The 23351-nt window shown below is 48.1% G+C and overlaps 1 protein-coding gene and 1 long non-coding RNA gene across 3 annotated transcripts in view; one reads left to right on the forward strand and one right to left on the reverse strand.

Moving 5' to 3' along the window:
• The window catches only part of LOC310694692, a 196616-nt gene that overhangs the window by 84282 nt on the left and 88983 nt on the right, over nt 1-23351 (reverse strand). The window lies entirely within an intron of this gene.
• The window catches only part of NRXN2 (neurexin 2), a 351610-nt gene continuing 341190 nt past the window's right edge, over nt 12932-23351 (forward strand). Inside the window, exon 1 of the mRNA XM_083477881.1 lies at nt 12932-13314. The gene's annotated coding sequence lies outside the window, so the exon portion shown is untranslated. The remainder of the gene's footprint in view (nt 13315-23351) is intronic.

A 23351-nucleotide genomic window follows, 5' to 3' on the forward strand; every position in this document is an offset into this window, starting at 1 on the left:
AGTTGCACAGGGAGGAGGGGAGGCAGAAACAAAAGGGTTCATAGAATCACAGACCCATAGAAATGTAGAGTTGGAAAGGGACCACGAGGGTCATGTGGTCCGACCTGCTGCAATGCAGGAATCTTGTGCCCAATGTGGGGCTTGAACCCACAACCCTGAGATTAAGAACCTCATGCTCTACCACCTGAGCTAAGGTATCTGAGCCATGGGTTGTGCATCAGCCTTGAAGTGTGGTGAGGGAACTTCTGCTGGTGCAATAAAAGCATGGGGGGAGGGGTGATGAGGCTCCAAGTCCTAAATCAAAGTGATCTTCAGTTCATGTGTAAAAATACTTTTTCTTCTTGTTGTGCCAGAGTAGACCCGTCTTGATTGGCAACCCCACCAGAGACTGAAATGGAGAGCCTTGACCTTCTCTGTTAAGGGGTTCAGTTTTAAGCATCAACACACACACACACACACACACACACACACACACACACACACACCTACTTTCAGCAGCCAGAAACACCATAACCAGACACTGAAGAGACCTGTCAGGAGTAAGAATGGACCAACGGTACCAAATAGTATGGGAAACAGCCCTACTAGAAAAATTAACCAATAAACTGAAACTGACACGGGGACAAACAGAAGAAGACACCTTTACCCCGGTATGGCTCCCCTTTATCACATACACAGCCCAACAAGACAATGACAATAATCCACCAACAGCATACAAATCAATATGGCTAACCTGATCCAAAACACCCACCCACCCCACTCACACACTAAAACAAAGATTGCCATAGCCAATCACAAACAAACAACCACACCCTAGGCCAACTCCAACCTCTCTCACCACTAAAGAAACACAAATGAACAGCAAAGAACCTGCATGGGCAACGCTGACACCAAACCCTACATACATTAAGCAAAATAGAAACATCGCCACCCGACCCCACCCCACCTCTACCCATCTTTCCCCCCTCTACCCCTTCCCCCCCAAATGTCTCAACAAATGAAACTGATTTGTAAAAATGTTACATGGAAAAAATACGAGAGACATTACACATACTTCTGTAAAACAAGAAAATCTTTAATAAAACACACACACACACACACACACACACACACACACCCTGTTCCGCTATGCAGCCCTATACAGTCAGGGCTGGCACCTCATGGCTACAGGAGGGTCCACTCAAAGGGGCTTTGTTTGGTTTGCATCTTAACTTCCCCAAGGATTGAAATAGCTATCCTTTTGAAATCTGCACTTCTCCAAATGTTGGAGTGCAGTTCACCAAACCAATGTCTATGAAAATGCATAGAATGCTGGAAATGACATTTGCAGATGCATTCGGACTGAGGGGGAATTGCACGCAAATGTGTGTATCTTAAGGAAAATGCACACAAAATGCAGATAATTTTTCATGGTTTTTTTTTTATAAAAAATAAATTCACGGGAGCTTAAAATAAAAATACAGGTGCAGAAATGTGAGGAACTGAAGACTGGAGAAAGGTGACCACCCCCAGGCCGGAGCGAGAGGAGCCAGAGAGAGATGTTTGCCTCTTGCTTCTTTCCCAGACTTGGAGAGCAGGGTTACTGCTCAGGTTTCAGACTCAGGACCCTGTTCTGTCCCTCTGGGCTGCAGCTGGGTAATGCATTACCTGTGCCTTTTTATTTATGAACTTGCCAGCTCAAAAGCCCTCGGCTGCTTTTGAAACTGAAACTCAGGTTTTTAAGGCTGTGTGTTGGTGTGGAAATATTACAAAGTGAGGGTATATGGAGGAATGTGTCTGACTTGGGGCATCAGTAGAAAAAGAAGAGATAATTGTGTTTGGGCGGCAGGAGAAAGCTATATGTTTATTTCATTTATTGGCCATATCGCTATATGCCACCCTTTATCAAAGTAGCTGCCAGGGCAGTTTGCTAAAAGTAAATACACAACACCCACCCCACAGCTCACCAGGGGGCGCTCTCTATCCTAAATGGGGGAAATTGGATCTATGATGTGAATGGAAAGGTGACCTGGTTCAAAGAGGCGTCTCTACCACAGACTTACTGTGTCTTCTATGGCATGTCTCCTTGGCTGGCCCTGGTTTTCTGTCTAAGAATGACCAGGGTGCGTTGGCAGGAAATCTCCCCTGGTTGCCCTCCAGCCTCGCCTCCCTGCAAGAGCAAACTCTTCCTAGGGGCAGTTAAGCTTGCCCCACTTCTCCGTTTCCCCTGCCTGCTGTCCTGGTTTTATTCTGTTATTAATGGTTCTAGCCTGTTATTAATTGGTGTTTTTTATAATTAACAATTTGTTCTTAATTCTTTCTGTGGGCAGAAAGGCAATCCCTAAATGCATTTTAATAAACATTTTAAAAGTGCTTTTAAGGGAAAAAATATCTCCTTACTGGATTACTGCAATGTGCTCTTAAGGTTTGTTTGGAAGCTGCAGCAAGTGCAGAATGCAGAGGCTACGATGCCTAGCAGTGCATCTGACTGCCGATATTAATGGTGGGGAATCTCTAGCCAACGTCCTAACTTGGACTACAAAGCTGTGTTATTATTACTATTTTAACTTATATACTGCTTATGTGCCAAAACAGCTGCTAAGTGGTTTAAAACGATAACATCAATCCATAATTAAAATACACAATAACGTTAAAACATCCTTAATGAAAATATACAAGAAAGCAAACAGTTACAAAGCACAGCAATTAAAACAGTTCAAAAGCAGCTGAAGCAATAAGACCACCAGTTCAGAGGAATGCTTGCCTGAAGGAACTTTTCTTCAGGAACTGGTGTCAGAATGCCTCTGATGGGGCCTCTGGTATTTCAGCAGGGAGGGCATTCCACAGCACTGGCCCCACCAGTGAAAAAGCCCACCTCTGTGTTACCATGTCAGGAGTGAGCCAGCAGTAAATCACACCGTGCAAGTTGGCGTTAACCCTTTATTAGCAAACACACAATCTGCACAGACTCGGCAGAGTGTCAGGCCTAGCGAGCACAGCAGCTCATTTCCGGTAGGTCTTGCCCCCATGAAGCTGAGATTGAAGGTTCCTTCCTCCCCACAGCTGCCTATGTCTCCTCCTCTTCAGGGTTTCTCCCTGAGGCTGTGTCTGCGTGCAGCTTTTGTGTGGAGTGTGCGAGCCTCCCAGGATATGGTAGGTTGGTTCCTTGGGAAATCTGGCTCAAGGGATGCTGCCTCTGGGGTCCTCTAGTTTGGCGGTCTCTGAGTTAACACAAAGGAGACCTGGCTTAATGAATTTGGGTCTAGCTCAGTTACTGGGCCTGGGTCTGAGTCCAGCACCTCCCTGGCTTGCACTGTTGACCCTCCAGATCCCGCCAGTTCCTCTACCTTCCACGTCAGAAGCTCACATCCTGGCAATTCAGGATCAGGGTCAAGACATCCAGTGGGACCCCTGCCAAAGGGTGCACACCTGTTCCCAACCCCTTCAGTTGTCCCAAGAAGATAAGAGGACCTGTGGCATCAGCCTGATGGAACCAACAGGTTTGGGTGCTGAGATTATTTATGTAAGCGACAACAGCCACACGGATTCTAACGGCCCAGAGATGGAAGGAAGAGTCAACCCCAACCAGAGAAGAATGGCAAATCAAGATGATGGACTATGCTGAAATGGCAAAATTAACTGGGAAGCTCAGAAACCAAGAAGAAAAGAATGGGAAAAGTTTACAATTTATATACGGGACCACTGCAAGCAGGTTAAAACATTGGCAGGATTTTAATCACACTTGTAATGTAACGGAAACTATGGACAATTCAGAAGGATAAATATTTGGATAAATATTGATATGCAGTTGTAATTATTTTCATTAGGATGCATGGAAGGGATGGGGGAAGTCAGAAGATTCAGAGTAATCTCAGTATTTGGATTTTGAATTGTTTGTTGTATGAATGTGTAATATATATACAGTATATATATATATAGCATCTAGCGCCTTCATTATACAACATCCAGAAAATTCTGAAGCCATACCTCTTTACCTGAGCTTTTGACACAAGATGTGTCTTTTTAGGACTCACCTTATATTTTATGACTGTAAGTTGCTTTACATTGTTTGTAATACTGTGTTCAAAGCAGTTCACAGGACAGACAGCTGAAGCAGAGCAGCCATTACGGATAAGTATAATGAACTGCAATAATCTGCTATTGACATTTCAACCATCTCAATTCATTGAAAGCGCATCAGAAGCTTCAGTGAGCATGAAACATGCCAAGAGGTCAGCCAACAATATCCAGTGCCCATCACGCCCACATTACACCCACGTGGAGTCATCCATTTGGCAGCCCAAGTTAAGGGACCCCGCCACAACCCAGCCTTTGGCCACATCAATCTCACAGCACAAACTGAGCTCCTCCTGGCTGCACTCTCCAGCCAAACTCCACACAAGCCACTCTATATGAACACAGCTAAAATGTCTAAGTAAAAGCCCCACTTTCGTCTAGATGGGACGCACACAGCACTCATTGGGACCCCAAAAGAAAAGCCTGAGAACGACAGCACCCTTCAGGGCACACACTCACAACAGAAAGAGACGCCACCTCTGAGCCAAGAAAGGGCACCCTGTAGGCAGGTTGGGGAAAGCCTCATCCTCCCCCCCCCGGAATCGCTCCTCATATTGGGGTGCAGTGCTAAAAGCAGCAAAGCCACTTTTGCACACCCCAAGGCAGCTGGTCTTAGAAGAACCTCAGGTGGCCCTCCAGGTCTCTTTTCCTGGACCCTGGCAGAATCTGGCAAGGGCTAGGTCACTCCTTGGCCCTGTTCTTCTTCTTCTTCTTCTTCTTCTTCTTCTTCTTCTTCTTCTTCTTCTTCTTCTTCTTCTTCTTCTTCTTCTTCTTCTTCTTCCTCCTCCTCCTCCTCCTCCTCCTCCTCCTCCTCCTGTGTTTTTTTACCTGACCAGGATGTGTCCTTGAACTTTGGTGATGGATGGAGGATGGAGAAGGGGTGTGTGTCTGTCTGATCACACATATTTTTGCCACACCTGTGGCCCCTAGGATTGTGCATGATGAGGGAATGTGGCCCTTGCAATGGAAAACTGTGCCTATCCCTCCCTGTCTTCAGAAAAAGACAATCGTTTCCTGGCAGAGCCTTGCAGCTGGACCAGGCTGGGGTCCAGAACTGACCTGCCCTCCAAGGTCCACTTTGGCAGGTTTGTAGGACCACCCACCTGCCAGCCATCTGACACCATCTGGCACCAGGTGTTTTGACTCTACAGCAGAGCACTCTGAGGGGGTTCCTGGTGCTTCCTTGCCAGTTTGGATTAGGCACCCTTGTCAAACTTGGCACCCCCCCCTTTTTTTTGCCTGCTTTGCTGAGTGGCAGGGAAAGGTGCCAAATTCAAAAAAGCAGAATCTGGAAAGGCAAAATTAGGAATGTGCTCCCATTTCTTCATTGGGAATTGGTGCCCACAGAACAGAAGTGGTCAAGCAGCTGCTTGGAGTGAATTTTTTGGGGTGGGTAAGATCTCGTTGGCCTTCCCAAACATTCTTAGAATTTCACTCCCTGAATGCCGCGCTTAATATTGCTGCAATGTTTTTACTACCTTCGTTTTACTAGATTTGTTTTTAATATTGTTTTACTTCTATTATAGTTTACTTTTTAACTATTGTCTTTTATGTTGTTTTTTTAGCTTTCTCGGTTTTATTCATGTTTCTTTCCATTTCTGTGTGCCGCCTTGATTCCCCGTTTGGGGAACAGACAGGATAAAAACAAAAAACTTCTATTCACGTTTTTTTGCTGGGCACAAATTGCCGCACAGAATAATGGTGATGATGATGTATATACCACCTTTGGGATTGAAAACGTCTTGCCGCATTTAAAAACAACATTATAAAATACGAAGGAGGTAAAAACGAGCTTGTTAAAAACAATAATTAAAATGCAGGTTACATTTAGAACCAGCAACTGAAATATAAGAGCGGAAAGTCATCCTCATTTATTTCAGGCTCCTCCTTCGTAAGAACCCGGACCCCGGCAGTGGAATCCTGTCCAGAGAGAGACGGCAGACCTTGCTGGGAGCGAGTCGCCTCTGGCGCTCTCCAGGGTCCTGTAACTCCAGCCTGAGCGGTCTTTCTGCCAACGGACTGATTCAGCCGCTCTCAGACACCCACCATTGTGCCTTGGCTTGCGGTCAGGTCAGGACCCTGGACAGCTACGGACGGTGCCGCTGGATCCCTGCTGCTCCTCTCTGGCGGTGGTGCTGCTGCGGAGCTGAGCCCTGCAGGATCTATTCTGTCCCCCACCAGCATGGTTTTGAATATCAACAGCCCACTTTATGGTTGTACATATATTTATATCTTGCCTTTCCTGATAACTCCTTGCCTGGGGCATGCAGAGTAGGATCTCCCCTCTGCTCTCCACGGAGCTGTCCTATGAGTACCAGAGCCTTGCTGGAGTTGGACCCAGCGGTGCCCTCCTGGTGTGGCACAGTCACCCGTTTTCAGAACTAGCCAGCTCGACCCCTCCAGGAAAAACCACCCAAAGGGGCCTGAAGGAGGCAAAGAGAACGGAAGAGGATGGAAGCTTGGTCCAAGAAAAGCTCATGCAATTCTGGACTGCATCAAGAGACGTCTGCTGTTCAGATCAAGGGAAGTCATAGCGCTGCTCTATTCTGCCTTGCTCAGACCCAACCTGGAGTCCTGTGTCCAGATCTGGGTGCAGCAGTTTAAGGAGGATAATGACAAGCTGGGAGGTGTGCAGAAGGGGGTGACCAAGATGATCAAGGGTCTGGAAACCAAGCCTTATGAGGAATGGTTGAGGCCGTTGGGGATGTTCAGCCTGGTAAGGAGACTGAGAGGAGATATGATAGCCATCTTCTAGTATCTAAAGGGCTGACACATGGAAGATGGAGCAAGCTTGTTTTCTTCTGCTCCAGAGGATAGGACTCGAACCAATAGATTCAAATATCAAGCAAGGGGATTGTAACTAAACATCTGGTGGTAAGAGTTGTTCAACGCTGGAACAGACTCCATCAGAAGGTGGTGAACTCTCCTCCATTGAAAGTTGTAAAGCAGAGGTTAGATGGCGATCTGTCAGCAATTCTCGATCTGTGATTCCTGCACAGCAGGGGGTTGAACTGAATGACCCTTGTGGTCCCTTCCAACTCTTCAGTTCTATGATTCAATGATGTGGGGGAGGGCAAACCTTTGGGTTAGTCGAGCCTTTGATCTTTAATCATTTGAAGAGTCTCTGGATTACATATCTCATTTCTGCTCCTGTCCAGATTGGATTACAGGATAAATTGTGTGTCCTTCCTGTTTATTGTGTTCAGGATGGTTTGTTTTTTTTATCATCATTTTATTGTTTTCTGCTCTGAGAACTGTTTTTCTGCTCCTGAAAACCAGGTGATAAAAAAATGGAAATAAACAAAATAAAAGATTTTAATTAGATAAAGATTGCCTTGGGGAGAATGGATGGTTTGCTTGCATGGTCTGTTGAGGTGTGTGCAGTTCAGGGGGTAGCTTAAACAATTAGCCATTGAGAGAAAATGGTTCCCTAAAAAGTAAATAGGTGGAGCAAGGGGATCAGGACCATAGCTAGGGTGGCAGAGATGGCTCCTGCTATGGCTCCAATCTGAATTCCCCTCATGCTTCTCACTTGCATTAGAAGGAAATCTTCCTTTGCCCTCAACAGGAATTCTCCTCTCAAAGCAAATGACAGACACTGAGGAATCCACAGCAGAAGCCAAAGATTAAAGCCCCCACTCACCCCATGTCAGGGACTTGATCCAAATTGAGGGCTCTGAATCTGCCATTTACTTTAAAAACAAGCACCATCTTTGCAATTGCTAATTGTGCAGGTGGCCTCGTGCCTGGTCTGGGTGTGAAATGTCATCTTCTAGGTGAGATCTTTCTAGTCCTGCAGCGACAGGGGAGCAGAAAATGTGGTGGATTTTTCTGGCAGGAAAGTCCTGAAAGCTTTGGACATGTAGTTGGTTCACGGTGACATCACCCTCACCATCATACAAATCCAGGAAATGTTTAAATATTTAAGATTCCCAATTCTGAAGCATGTTTGATTGGAGCAGCCTCAGAGAGGTGTGCAAGGAACTCTTGGGATAACGTGAGAGTATTCTCGATCTTGGGATGACTGAGCAACTGGGCTTTTGCCAGTCTCATTTTAATAAACACATATCACTCTCCATCCTGTTCAGGCTTAGGAAGAAATAAAACTCCATTCTAGCATTTGAATGGAGACCAGGGGCTGTACTCTGAGAAACATTACCCAGAGCAAAGACCCCTCACCCCAATTTCAAAGCAGAATTGGGGATACATCTATGAAGGTGCAGGATATCCTGTGGCTGGGGGTCTCAACAGAGTCTTTGCTGGATAGCTCAGTTGGTTAGAGCATGGTGCTGCTAATGCCAAGGTTGCAGGTTCAATTCCCATAAGGGACAGCTGCATACTTCTGCACTGCAAAGGGTTGGACCTCAGGGTCCCTTCCAACTCTATGATTCTATTCTATTCTATTCTATTCTATTCTATTCTATTCTATTCTATTCTATTCTATTCTATTCTATTAAGGTTCTGGAAGTGCTGGCTGGGGCTGATGGGAATTGTAGTCCAAAACATCCAGATGACACCCACATCTCTTCTTCCCACCCATTTGGAGGGGTGTCATGGGACGTTCTTGCAGCTTGAGACAGGAAATTTGCTGGTGTGGACTGACACCCAGTAAAGCTTCCTTTTGGGTGGGGATGTTTGGCTGGCAATCAGGCTCGCAACACTCAAAGCTCAAAAGCCACCCCCCCATAACCCCACCACACCATCATTGGCAACAAGTGGCTTGGCTCACTTCCTTGAGCCACCTGCAATATTGCTGGCCCCATTCTGAGGCTCACCTGTTTGCTGAGGATGTGTGATGAGCAGCTGATGGACAGGTGGCCAGCCCTGCCATTTGGACAAGGGGCTCAGCGAGTCTTTAATATATGCCACCTGGGGAAGCTACTCAAACCTTGATTTGGCTGTGGCAGGATGGGAGAACATAATGGGTCTGGGGCAGCTTCTTGCTTCAAAGATGCCGCTATATCAGCCTGGCACAGAGCAAGCTTCTAAACACACACGCACACACACACACAAGCAATTTCTTCCAGCTCCCATTGTCCTTTCCCTTTCAGTCCTGTACCGGCTCCCCCTCCCCCGTTTCCAATCATCTCCTGCCACTGTCAGCTGTTGGCTGGGCTCCCAGGGATCAATATTGCATTAGCCCTCCATGCTGCATTCATGCAAATGACAACTGAGCTGGTCAGCCTGTCCAGGCAGGCGGCAGATTGTGGTGAGATTTTAGGGAGGGGGCACCAAGGCAGCAAGGCAAGAGCAATGTGGAGAAGAGGGCTATCGATGGTTAGTAGCCATGATGGCCATTCTCTGCCTTCAATGCTTCTGAATAACACTTGCTGGAAACCAATGCAGGGGAGAGGGCACTTGTGCTCGAATCCTACTTGTGTGTAGGCTTCCCCCTGGGGCATCTGATGGGCCCTGTGAGAACAGGGTGCCGGACTAGATGAGCCACTGGCCTGATCCGAATTTAAGGCTCTCCTGAGGTTCATCCTCCATCGTCAGAGGCAGCAATACTTCTGAGTCCCAGTTGTTGGAAGCTAGAAGATGGGAGAGTTGCTCTCGTGCTCGGGTTGAGCATGCATCTAGGATGCTGGACTAGACGGGGTCTCCTGTGGCCTGATTCATCTGGGCTCTTCTTAGGTTCTTAGGTTCTGTGTCGTGTGTTATATGCCAGTCGTGGGCTGGGCCAGAGGCAGAAGGAACTTGCCTCGGGGAACAGTGCTTCTTATGGTATGAACCCAAGACTGGAGGAGATGAAAAGAGGCCCCTTGTTTAGTCTGACACTCTAACCCAGGGATCAGCAAACGTTTTCAGCAGGGGGCCGGTCCACTGTCCCTCAGACCTTGTGGGGGGCCAGACTATATTTTTTTTGGGAAATATATGAATGAATTCCTATGCCCAACAAATAACCCAGAGATGCATTTTAAATAAAAGGACACATTCTACTCATGTAAAAACACGCTGATTCCCGGACCGTGCACGGGCCAGATTGAGAAGGCGATTGGGCTGGATCCGGCCCCCAGGCCTTAGTTTGCCTACCCATGCTCTAACCAGTACACCACGCTGGCCGCTGGCTCATAATGAATAAATAAACTCTGTCTTTTGCCTCCCAGAGGTATTTTTTAAATGTGTTTTTAAACGTGTCCTTTATTTATGCACCCCCACCCCATGGCACTCCCCAGCCCACATTTTTATACCTTAATGCAATAGACGACCTTGGAAGATAGTGAATTCTCCTTCCTTGGAGGTTTTTAAGGAGAGGCTGGGTGGCCATCTGTCAGGGATGCTTTAGCTGAGATTCCTGCATTGCCGGGGTTGGGCTAGAGGACCTTTGGGGTTCCTTCCAACTCTATGATTCAATGATGGGCATTCAGATTTAGGACATTTTAAATGGGAAAGAGACAGACCTTAGCCAAGGCTCCTTCCAGCAACTAAGTTTTGTTAAACAGCTGGCATGGGTGAAATCCACCAGGCAGCTAAAGCTTTGGTGCTCAAATCCAGCTTTCTAATTTGAGGTATTTATTCAATAACTCAAGAGTAAAATGAAGGAGATAAATACGAGTTTGCTTTGAAATGAAAGATAAAGTGGTATTGTCTAACTAATCCTCACACTTGAAATAGAACTTGAAATCAGTTGCAGGAACTTACATAAGAGCGAAATTTCCTTCATCCTCCCAGGTACCAGGGTTCTGTTCTGGAAGGGACCAGGCAAAGTTTCTCCAGGAAAGTAGGGAAATGGAGGGGGCAGAAGCTAGTAAAAGGGGGTATGAGATGAGATGTATGGAGGAAGGAGGAGGAAGAGAGGTGATGTAAATGGAAAAGAACCCACCCCACCCCCGCCACCACCACCCTTGAGTTTCCATCAGAGAAGAGACAAAGGCCACCTTGTGTATTGGTGAAGGGGCTAGCTGGGGCTCAACATTTTGCACTGATTCTTGGGGAAGGGGGCTGCTGCTCAGAGGCAGAACACCTGCTTCTCATGCAGAAGGTCCCAGGTTCAATCCCTGGAATCTCCAAGAATGGCTGAGAACGTCCCCTGCCTGGGGGAAAAAAGACAGTCATTGTAGACAATGCAATGAACTATAGGGACCAGGATGTGGACACAAGGAGAGCCCTGATGGATCCGGTCAGTGGCCCATCATCTTGTTCTCCAGTGGCCAACCAGTTGTCTCAATGGTAAGCCCCCAGGCAGGACCAGAGTACAAGAGCCCTCTTCCCTCCTGTGGCTTCCAGAAAGTGGTCTTCAGAAACATTGCTGTCTCCAACCATGCAGGCAGAGCACAACCATCATAGCTGGGAGTCCTCCATGAATCTGTCCAAGGCAGCTTCCTCCTTTCCTGACTGAGGTGTCCTCCTGTCCCTTTTGGGGTGCTCAGCAGCTTTATCATTGCAGCTTTGACTCGTGTGGATTAGCCAAGGATGCTTTGCTCCTTCCTGTGGGAGGAGCCAGAGGCAATGACAGACAGATCCAGCTCATTATAGTTTTGTCCTCCTCCTCCTCCCTTGCTGAGTTCTGCAAGGACAATACTAAGACTGTGCAGAGGTTGGATGAGCATTTGTCATGTATGATTTAATTGATTTTCCTGCATTGCAAGGGGTTGAACTAGATGATCCTTGGAGCCCCTTCCAACTTTATGATTCTATGACAAGGAGGAGAAGGAGGAAGAGGAAGCAGCAGCAGCTAGCTGGGTTTCCCACCCCTTGAGCTGGTTGTATGAAAGAAGGCAGGCAGGTGGGGGATGGCTAAGGGCAGGCTGAGGTTGGTCCTGCCAAATAAACATTTATGAGCTGCGCCTGTGAAGATCTCCTGATCTGTGGAAATCCCACTGCAAGAGAGCTTGTCAGGCTGGAAATGGAGAAGCCAATGTTTAATCTGTGCCAAGGGATTGGTTCCAAAAGGAAACGGCAGGAAGAAAGTCAGTGCAGTGTGTTCGTCAGCATGTTGGGCTGGGACCAGCAAGATCCAGGTTCATGTGGCCGTGGGTGACCTTGGGCCAGTCCCTCTTTAAAAAGGAAGAGCCCTTGCTCAGTGGAGGAGCACTTGCCCCAGGTACAATCTCTGCTGGCATTTCCAGGAAGGACAGAAAATGCCCCCTGCTCATCACCCTACTGAGCTAGGCAGAACAATGCCTTGACTCTAAAGATAGCAAGTTCCTATGCTTGGCCTAGTCACTGGAGGCGAGTTACAGTGTCTTCTAGGCAATCAGGCGAGAATCAGCTGGGTGGCATCACTTGGAGCAGAACCAGCAAGCCGGGGGAGGAGGGGACCCCACCAGAGGACACGCTGCCTAGCTAGGGACTCAACAATCCAGATCTCTGGCCTACCTTGCAGGCTTCTAGGGAAGATGAATGTGTGTGTGTGTATATAGGTGGTGGCAGGGAGAGGGGAGAAACCATGTATGCTGCCCATGCTGCTCCTTGGAACAAGGTGACCAGTATATAAATAAATTGGCAAAATAAATAATAAGAGAGTTTTTGACAACGAACAAAGGATGCCTCTGAGCAGATGTTGTGCTTTATGCTTTTAAATTTCAGACGATAATGGCATTGGTATGTTGGAACCTGCTTTGTGGCTGATGAAAAGGGAGGGGTCCGAAAGTCTACTCAGTAAACAAATGGACCTATTTCTGTCGAGTCCCCCCGCCCGCACTGGGGCTTCTAGGGGGGGAAAGGTCGTGACCCCCAGCCGGGACTTGAGAACCCCTAGAGCTTGGGCAGGGAAGCCAAAACAGTCTAGCTCTCAGCCAGCCAGCCAGCGACCCCCCCCCCCTTCCAAGGAGCAGCAGCCTTGGTGGCTGCTGCATTCATTGTTCACCTTCGCCTCTCGTCCCCCCCCCCCATCTGAAAGGCGGAGCCCTGTGGGCGGGGGAGGAAGAGGAGGAGGCTGAATTGCGCGGGTGTCCCTCCCGGGTGGGGTGCAGAAGACCCGGGGCCCCGGCCTGGTCCCCCGCTTGGTTGGCAGAGAGGGAGGGCGCGAGGGAGGGGCCGAGCCGGGGCGGCGCTTGGAGGAGGCGGAGGCGGGAGGAGGTGGCGGAGCCTCCGCTGCTGCTGCTGCCGCTGCCGCCGCCGCTCCCGGACCCTCCTGCATCCCCGCCTCGCGCATCTTCTCCTGCATCTTCTCCTGCATCTTCTCCATCCTCCTCGGGCATCTCCTCCTGATCATCCCTCTGACCCAGGAGGAGGCGGGCGAAGGCAGGACCAGCCCCGGCCATTGTCTTTGGCCGCCGCCGCCGCATCGCCTCCCGCCCTCCCTCCCGCCAGCAGGTACCCCGAGGCTGCGCCCTTGCGGTGGGGGGAGGAGGGAGGGAGAAGCGGGGTGGGGTTCCCTCGCAGCCTATGGCGCTGTGGGGAGGGGAGGGAGAGGGGCCCCCTCTTTGGACAGGGTGTGGGCTGGGGCCAAGGCGGCGTCCAGGATACCCCCCCCCCACAAACACACACACCTCGTTGGTGCCAAGTCTGGGGAAGGGAATGGGGCTGCGGTACCAGCTCAGTGGGGGGGGGGTCCTCGCCCAGCTTTCTCTTTGGACTGGAGGTGTGGGGCTGCGTGTGTGTGCGGGGGGGTGATCTTGCTAAGACGAGGGTTGGAGGGGCAGAGGAGGCTAGCCGGGGACATTGGGGCGGCCGCGGGGAGCGGGCGCTGGTCGTGAAGTGTCGCCCTTTCCCCAAACCTCGCCTCGACGCGCGTCTCTCGCCATAGATAACCCCGGGGAGGGCGGCGGGCTGGGAGGTGGGGAGGAAGAGTGCTTGTTGTCCATCACGCCGCCTCCTTATCTCCCAAGGTTGAGGTTATCTGTCGGCTGCCGCCAGTTTGCGGGGCTTGACATCTGAGATGCCCCGGTGGGGATTTTGTTGTTGTTGTTGTTGTTGTTGTTTGGTGATGATGATGATGGTGATAATGCCCTTTGGACGGTCTTTCCTCTGCAAGCCGCTCCTCTCCCCCTCCCCGCCCCAATTCCACCCAGATATTCGGGTTTTCCACTTCCAAAGTCTGGTGCTGTATCCTGTTGGTGCAAATAAAATAATCTCAGATCTCGGATGCCTGGAGGTTGGTTTGGGCATTGTCAGCATGCCTCCTCCTCCCACCGAAACTCCGAATTCTGAGATCTGGGCAGCGGCGGCGGCATTATTCGATGGCAGCAGCAAATCTGCAATCCCCGTTTAGCTCTGCTTCATTATTTACTCGCCGCCAGTGAGCTGAGCCTGCCTCAGCCTGGCGAGCCTTTGTTAGCAAGTATTAATATTTGGTGTTGAAAATCAGCTTTGCCCCCCGCCCCGGGGCAGAGGGAGCTGGCATCTTGGCGTTTCTTTTGCCTTGGAAAGGATGCCGAGAGGCATTTTGTGGGCGCTTTTCCCCTGCAGGGCGACAAGGCTCCCTTTCTGACACCACCGTGTTGTGTGTGTGCAGAGGAGCCTTGCTAAACGAGTGTAATGTGCTGTCTAGCGGGTGGGGGGGTAGGGAAGGCTCCGAGGATCAATGAAAAATGGTCTTCTCGTGGTGCTTGCCGAAGTATCCCCCGGCTTCAAGGCGCTGGGTTGTGTTGTGTGTGGAAGGATCTCAACACTCTCATATTGCTCTGCTTACAACCCTCTTTCCACCCCCATTCCCAGCTCCACGTATGTCTGGCACCCTCTCTATCTGTGCTTTGCAGGAGTGGTCTTCTATCCGGGTGTGCGCGAGGCAATGTTGGTGGGGGGCTTGCGTGGCGGTGGGGTGGGAAGCTAAAAGGAGGCGTTGTGTGCAGAAACCATCCTTTCCCCCAACACACACAGAAATGGATCCCTGCAAAACAGCCCCTGCACAAGCCTTTGTCATGCGGCGTGAAGCTCCCTCCCTCTCTTATGGCGAGGGGGGTTTTGAGGGAAAGGGGGCTGCTTGCAAAGAAGGGGGGGTCATTGGCTCCTTTGGGAAGGGCTGGGGTTGGGAGAGAAGCGGGGGCTTTGAGAACAGGTCCTGCCTTAGCCCCCGCCAAAGGAGGATTGTCTGGCTGGTCCTTCTCCCTTGGCGTGTTGCAGACATTTATATTATTAATTTGGTATTGTGGATTACCTCTCTCTTGTGTGCTGCTGCCCCCCAATCAGATCCTACCACAACATCAATGGCAATATCATGTCCGAATTTAAGGGGGAGGACATTTCGGGAGAGAGATTGGCAAAGAGTGTCACAGTTGCCTTGAATAAACACACACACACATACATACACAATTTTTTAAAAAATCTGCTGGCGATTTGCTTTTATTCACAAGGGTCTTTTCTTTAGGATTAAAAGAAGAAGGAGAAGCTCAGAAATCCCCACCTCCCTCCTTGCAAATAAATAAAACCGCCACATGATTCTCTCTCTGGGAAAATCAGCTCCCTCCAAAGGGGAAAGCCATCATATTCAATGGTGCTAATTAATTTTTATTAAGAAACCAAAGGGATATTTGTTAGCCCAAGAAAAATCTTTGAGCTGCACCAGCTTCCAGTCAGAGAGGAGAGGAGAGAAGCATGACAAATATGTTTTCCAGAGGAGCACCAGGAAGAAAAATGACACAACCAGGAGGAGGAGGAGGGCGGAGGGCAGGTACTTACAGCGGCTCAGGTGTAGGGCTCTCCTTTGAGCACACCTGATGCTGTAGCCTCAGCGCTTTGGCCCCAGGGATGTTGGCCAGGCTCAAGCACCGGGGAGGGGGTGCCTGGGCAGCAAGGAGGGGGGACTCCAGGACAGGAGTCTTTCTGGAGGGGAGAGAACAGCCTTGGATGCATTGCTAGGTGCAATGCCACTGGGCTTGAAGAAGAGAGAGGATGGGCTCCCTCCCTCCCGTGTGATAGGCTCGCTTTGTTCACACTGGGAGGGGACTGCTCCTGGCTTAGGGGGATCTCCTGTTGCTGTGAGAAATTGGGGCACCCTGTTAGGACCAACCATGCCTAAGGGACCCTCTGCCGGCCAAGCATCGTAGTGGTCAGATCAGTCAATAATATCCTTTAACATCCCAAATAATGTTTTCGGCATAACAGGGTGCTCTCCAATTCTTGTATCATATTCTTGAATCTTCATGAGGGTGGCTGAGAGAGCGGGTTGGACTAGATGGCCCTTCAGTTCCCTTCTCACACTACTATTCAGTGACAGACAGAAGGACTTGCTTAAGGCTGCTCAGGTCTCTGATACACCCCATTCCCGCCCTACAGAAAGCATGCAAGCCACTGGCTCCTGCTCTATTATTTAGAATTTGCTGGGCTTTGAAGGAAGTGATTATTATCCCCACTTTGTGGAACAGAGGAACTGAGAGGCGGCAACCTGTTGGAGGTTTGCACAGATATCCCTCTGCATACCACCTGCTTTTGTGTGGGCAGCACACAAAGACACACAGCGGGCATTATGGAGTGGGAGAAGGTAGCCAAGCTGATGCTGTTAGTTGCTATCAGGTAGGTGTTAAGCTTGGTGGGATCTTCTGCATGTGGCCAGAAGGCTCATCCAACAACGTTCTTCAAGGGCCACTTGGAATTTGTCATGCACTAGGAAGAGGAGAGCTATTTCTGAATGTCAGCCTGCTATGGGATGGTGACTGCCTGCCTGCCTGCCTTCCAAAGGGAGTTTGGTGCCCGCCATGTTTCTCTCTGCAGCTCCACCTGAAGAGGCAGCAGGACACAAATGCCTCAGATCAGTCCACTTTATGTGCCCCACAACAGGCCCAGTACCTGCTCTCAAGGAGTGCACTGAAAAGGTATCCTCAGCTGCCTGGGGGTGAGGAGACCTGTGATGGGGCATGTGTCCTACAAGCAGAAGGGACCAGCCTCAGTCCTTGGCATCTCCAGGCAGGGCTGGGAAATACCCCTGCATAAGAGTCAATGCTAGCCACTGACTGTAGAGAGTATTAAACTTGATCCAGAGGCTTGGGCCTCTGGATGTCACTGGACTACAGTTCCCATCAGCCCTTGCCCTTGGTCATGCTGGCTGCAGGAGCTGATGGGAGTTGATGTCCAACAAACTTGCCTCCTCATGATCTTGATGGCCCACTGGTCTGACTTGGCCAAAGGCATCTTCCCATGTCTTATGCCAGGATTGGGCCTTCTTGCACTAAGTCAATTCAACATTAATTTGGCCAGGGATGTGGAGTCACTGCTCAGGGCCTGCTCTTGACAACCTGAAATTGGACCAGGGGATTATTCTACCCAAGCCTGGACCATCAGAAGAACTTTCATATAACTCCTAGGCATGTTTGCTGGGAAAAAGGGAGTGTCAGTGGCCTGTCTCCAAAGAGATAGAATTGCAGAGTTGGAAGAGACGCCAAGGGTCTCTAGTCCAACCCACTCCCCCTGCAATGCAGGAATCATAAGAACATAAGAAGAGCCTACTGGATCAGGCCAATGGCCCATCTAGTCCATTGCAATGGTCGAGCAAAGTAATTTTTGAATCAGGACTTAATGCTCTGACATCCCTCCACTTTAGATAGCAATGTGCAGGTTAGTTTTCCAAAATGTGGTCAGCCATGCCTGCTGTAAGGAGTGGAAGTGTCATTCTCCTTCTGCTTAGTGGAGCCCTGATCCTCTGCCCCAAAGCCCTGGCTGGACTCTGCATGTTATTCCAATTACAGATGGTGGGCATTAAATAGCTGCTAAAGAAATGGCGTTAGCACCTGTTTGCGATGACTGCATCAAACTACAAAGCAGGCCCCTTCATCTCCCCACCAATGAGGGAAACGGACTGAAATGATTATTGGGGTGTGGGCAAGGCCAGGCAGCACATTCTGGGCTCTCTTAAGAGTGGTCAAACAGGCACCAAGCATGAGGAGTTCTCTTGCAAAGCCCCCTTAGCAATAAATGGAAGCCCCACAAGTTCACGCTTGGCTTCACTTAGGCGCATGCAGAAGACGTTTGTGATGGATCAGGCCCCGTGTTAATGAATGGGTGGCTGAGTCCCTGCACACCAGGATGTCCCAAGCCAGCCTGAGAATGTGTGCCAATTCCACTTGCAAAATTTGGGTTCAGGCAGAGGAGCTATCTCTCTGAAAAGGTTCTTTCTTGTGTGCTCTTACTCTCTCTCCAAACACACACACACACACACACACACACACACACACACACACACACACACACATGCACACACACTTTTCTGCTGTATAGTTTACAGAGCTTCCCTTTGGAATATTTCGCTGGAGGAAGGCGTTATCACTTCAGGTTCTTTTTAAAAAAGAAACGGCAGCACAAAGCTCTTGAGAATTCCTCTTTCTGCTGGAGTTCCTTATCATCCACTTGCAATGTTCACATTAGAGTTCAACTTCCTTTAATTCATTCCAGATTGTGTGTGTGTGTGCGGATGCTGGTTTTTCCTATATAAAAAAAGGACTCCCCACCCTATGTTGCTTTTTCCTCCTTCACAGCCTGCCTTGCCCCTTCTCCCCCTACCCACCCACCCAATGATAAAACAAAACCTCCACTGTGACAAATGGATACCCCAGGATGGGGCAACCACCGCCTACCCCCCCTCCAAGGCATGTCATTCTGTGGGCTCAGGCTGCTTTGTCCTCTTACCGAATGGTTTAAAGTGTTGGCCCAGATAAATTTTACATGAATAATTTCTCTCCCTGCAGCAAGAAAATACACAAAACAAGCCCTTCGGCTGGCTATAATTGAATTTTTTTTCCTGGGTACCTGAAATGTGATTTGTGCTGGAGGAGGGTTGGGGTATGTGTTTTGCTGGTGTGGATTTGAACCTAATCTTGCAAACTGGCTTTAAAAGCTGATCTTGTCATGAGAGAGAGAGAGAGAGAGAGAGAGAGAGAGAGAGAGAGAGAGGCCTTCTGGGCTGTGCCAAGAGCAGAGCTGAGGGTCTTTCTGCAGCCTCAAAGATTAAATTTATATTTCTGTGTCCACCAGGCGAAAGGGCCTTGTAAATCTATTAAGAGAGCAATCCTCTTTATTCCTTGTATATAGCATTTTTAATGTGAGAGAAGCTTGATATCTTTTACTTTGCCTATTCACAGAACATCCCTCTGAGGAATCTTCTTGCTAGCATTTAGAGCTATTCCCATCTCACATACAGAAGGACTGAGGCTGGTAGAGAATTACTTGTCTGAAGGCACACAATGCACCCCATAATTCCTGGTGCAACCCGGTGTCTGCTGACCTACCAATTGGATCTTGGGTCACCATCATTTCTTTCTTTCTTTCTCTGGGTCTGCTGTGACCTTCCCACCATCCCCTGGGTGGACTTAGCCTGCTGTGAAGTGAAGTGTGAGAGGGCCTTCTCTGTGGTGGCCCCACCAACTCTGGAATGCCCTTCCTCCAGAGGCTTAGATGGCAGAGACCCTGATGGGTTTTCCACTGGCAACTAAAAGCTATTCTATTCTCCAAAGCATTTGGAGTAAGGACACTAGAAGAGCCCTGCTGAATCAGGATGAAGGGGACCCATCCTGTTCTCACAGTGGCCAACCAGACGCCGCAGTTGGAATCCTGGAAGCAGGACCCGCACAGCAGCTACACCCTCCCCTTGTGCATTTCCAAGCAACTGGTATTCAGAGCGTGTAAGAAAATTGGGGTTGGCTTTTACAGCCCAACTCCCCATTGAGAGATGTTGTGTCTCTCAGCTCCTCTATCAGTCAGAGATGCAAACAGAGATTTCCAAGGAAGCAGGGCAAGCTGATGCTTTTGATCTTTATTCCTCTGTTGCAACAGAGTCTCCTTCTTCCCCTTGCAAGGAGGTGAGGAGCAGAGAACAAAAGCGTGTTACAATTTTTAAACCCTCAGATAGTGACCACCTCTGTAATAGAAAGACACCCCCCAAACAAAATGGGTTGCATGTGTGAATCAGATCATGCTCAGATTTCATGCTACTCCAACATATTTATTTACAAGCCTGCCAATCTGTATGCCTGACAACACCTGATTATGGCTGCTCCTGGCTTGTCTGAAGCATCCTTTTGAAATGGTGAATGCCTAGACTCCAGAATTCATTGTCAAGGGCCTTTTTCATTCCTGCATAGATATCTGCTCTTTTGACAGGTCAGCTAGGCCATTCAACACATACACGTCTCAAATGGTTTGCAGAGGGAAGACCTATCAAGAATTTGCTGATAGTGACTTTAGGGGGGCTCTGAGCTTGACTAGGGGCTAAATATGGATGCTGTATTGCTCTCTACTATTTCAGACATGTGGTTTATACACACATATATATGTCTGTTTACCTTGCACACTTACACATGTGCATTTTGTTTATGACAGCTTAGAATTCATATAACAAGAGCCTACTGCTTCCACCAATGGAGGCAGAACATAGTCATGGCAAGTCACCACCAATAGCCTTTTCCTCCATAAATTTGTCCAATCCTCTTTTAAAGCCATCTAAATTTGTGGCCCTCACTACCTCTTGTGGGAGGGAGTTCCATAGTTTAACTATGCACTGTGTGAAGAATGTACTTTGTCTGTTCAATGTTCCATTTCATCAGATGTTCCCAAGTTCTAGTATTATGAGAGAGAGAGAGAGAGAGAGAGAGAGAGAGAGAGAGAGAGAATGTTTCTCTATCCACTTTCTTCACACCATCAATAATTTTATGCCCCTCTTATTATGTCCCCTCTTAGTCACCTTTTCGCTAAACTATACCCAGCTCTGCAATATCCTTTTTGAGGTGAGGCAACCAGAACTGAATGCTTTATTCCAAACATGGTTGCACCATATAGATCTGCATAATGACCTCATGATCTTGGCAGCTTTATTTTCAATCCCTTTTCCTAAACCCTAGCATGATGATATTCACATTTTTCACAGCTGCTGCACACTGGGTTGACAGCTCCATCCAGCTATCCACTATGACCCCAAGGTCTTGTTCCTGGTCAGTCACTGCCAGCTCAGACCCCATGAGCACATATGGGAAGCTAGGAATGTTTTTGCTCCACTGTGCATCACTTTACAATTGCTTGCATTGAATTGCATTTGCCATTTCACTACCCATCCACGCAGTCTGAAGAGAATGAGCAGAATTTTGGAGCTCCTCAGAACCTCTTTTTTTGTTTTGTTTCAACCATCCTGGTATCATTAGTGGATTTGGTTCCCTCACTACTCCCCACTAACTCTAGGTTGTTCATGAACAAGTGAAAAAGCACGGGTCCAAATACTGATATTTGGGGGACTCCACTTTTTACAGCCCTCCCTTGGGAGAACTGTCCATTTTTCCTACTCTCTGCTTCCTGTTACTTTTCCAGTTCCTGCTCCATAAAGACAACATCACCTCTTATTCAAGAGTCTTTCATGGGGTACTTTGTGAAAAGTATTTGGGAAGTCTCTGAGAACACAGTGTCAACTGGATCATCTCTATATACTCTCAAAGAATTCTTAATAGGTTAGGGAGACTTGCAGAAGCCATGCTGCACCAAACTTGTTCTTTATACCTAGGTAATTCTAGCTTTAACAGTACTTTGCACCAATTTCCCAAAAACAGACATTAAGCTTACCAGTCTGTAATTTCCAGGATCCTTCCTGGGGCTTTTTTTTTTAATGTTATTATATATCGGCTACTTTCCAGTCCCCAGATATGGAGGCTGTTCCTAGGGAGAACTTACATATGTTTCTGAAAAAATCAACAGTGCCACATTTGAGTTTGTTAAGAACTCTCAGGTTGATGCCATCCAGACTTGATTAATCTGTCAGTTTTTACTTTGACAATGAGGCCTAGAGTTTCATCTCTCGTCATCATTATTTGCCCCAGTCCCTCAAACTTCCTTCCCTAGGAAGTTAGTTCTGGCACAGAAATCTGCCCTATATCTTCCACAGGGAAGGCAGATGCAAAGCCTTCATTCAGCTTCTAGGTGTAATCTCCTTGTCTTCCTTTAGCACACCATGTTCTCTCTTGTCATCCAAAGGTCCAAATGCCTCTCTAACTAGTCTCTTGCTACTAATCTTTTGCCGTTGCTTGTCTTTCTGCTTTGAGCAATATTTTCATCAAATTCATGATGTAAGCAACCCTTATTGTCTGCTTGCATTTCTTTGCCAAAGTTTATGTTCCTTTTCGTTGCCTTCCATTTTCTGATGGAGCCTTCTTGCCTCTAATAGCTTCTTTGACTCTGCTCCTCTGACACCCTCTTGGCCTTGGCAGTACCTTCCTTGACACGCATTATACATTCTAGCTGAGCTTCTGTTATTGTGGTTTTGAACAACCCCCAAAGCGTTCTGGAAACATTTGATCCTCCAGACTTTGCCCTTCAACATTGTTTTAACCAATCCTTTCATTTTTGAGAAGCTTCCTCTTTTGAAGTCAAATGTGAATGTTTTGCATTTTCTGGGCACTGTGGCCACTGTTTCCAATCACTTGCATCTCACACCAGATTCTGGGTGCCACTTAAATTTAATTCCAGGGCCACACACCCCAGCCACCCCTCTGCCCTATGACTAACCGTTCTAGGGCACAGTCATTTGGGGTATCATGAAATTTCACCTCTTTGTCATGATTGGGACACTTAGGTAGCCAGTCAATGTGAGGGTGATTGAATTCACCCTCTACTACAACATCTCTCTTGGCTGCTTCCTTCATTCTTCATCTCAAGATCACACTGGGCATTGTGGTCAGAGAACAATAGAACAACCCCAGTACCAAATTACTTTTGGGGCCCAGTATTGCTCCCCACAACGATTCTGTGGAGAAGTCTGCCCCTTTCGGGACTTCTTTTTTATATATATATATATATATGAAATTTCCAAAAAAACATCCAACATATTTTCTCATCTTATTCAGTGTTTTGGACTTCCATCAACCACATCTGAAGATTTTTCAATCTTTATCACTTAAGCTGCATTTCATTAATTTCACTATTACTTTTAATAGTCCTTCACTAATAGTTCTCTTCATACTTTTCTCTGCAATATTTCACATAGTCCTCCTTACAAAACTTCTTGCAATCCTACTAGCGTAATCTGTTGATTACAATTGCTTTTCAGATAGTTCACGTATACGTATTCACATATCCAGCTCTCTGAGAATCTCTGATCCCGCAGGTTTCAAATCCTTCCTCTCATCTTTTCTAATTCTGCGTAGTCCATTAATTTCATCTGCCATTCCTCTTTCGTTGGTAATTCTTCGCCCCTTTTGGGACTTCTAGTTTGCTGGACTTAGTGCTTTCTCATACAGGGTGACACCACCTCTGGCATGTCCTCCCTGTCCTTCATATCGAGTTTATATCTAGAGATAGCTGTGATCCACTGGTTCTCTCCATTCCACCAGGTTTCCACCATGCCCACTGTAATGATGCTGTCCTCAAGCACTTCGCCCATCGTGGTCTGGAGGCCTCTAGCCTTAGCGTATAAACACTTGGGTACCATCTCTGTTTTCAAGTGG

This window comes from Podarcis liolepis (genome assembly GCF_965112155.1).
Source record: "Podarcis liolepis genome assembly, chromosome: 15".
Taxonomy (NCBI): Eukaryota; Metazoa; Chordata; class Lepidosauria; order Squamata; family Lacertidae; genus Podarcis; species Podarcis liolepis.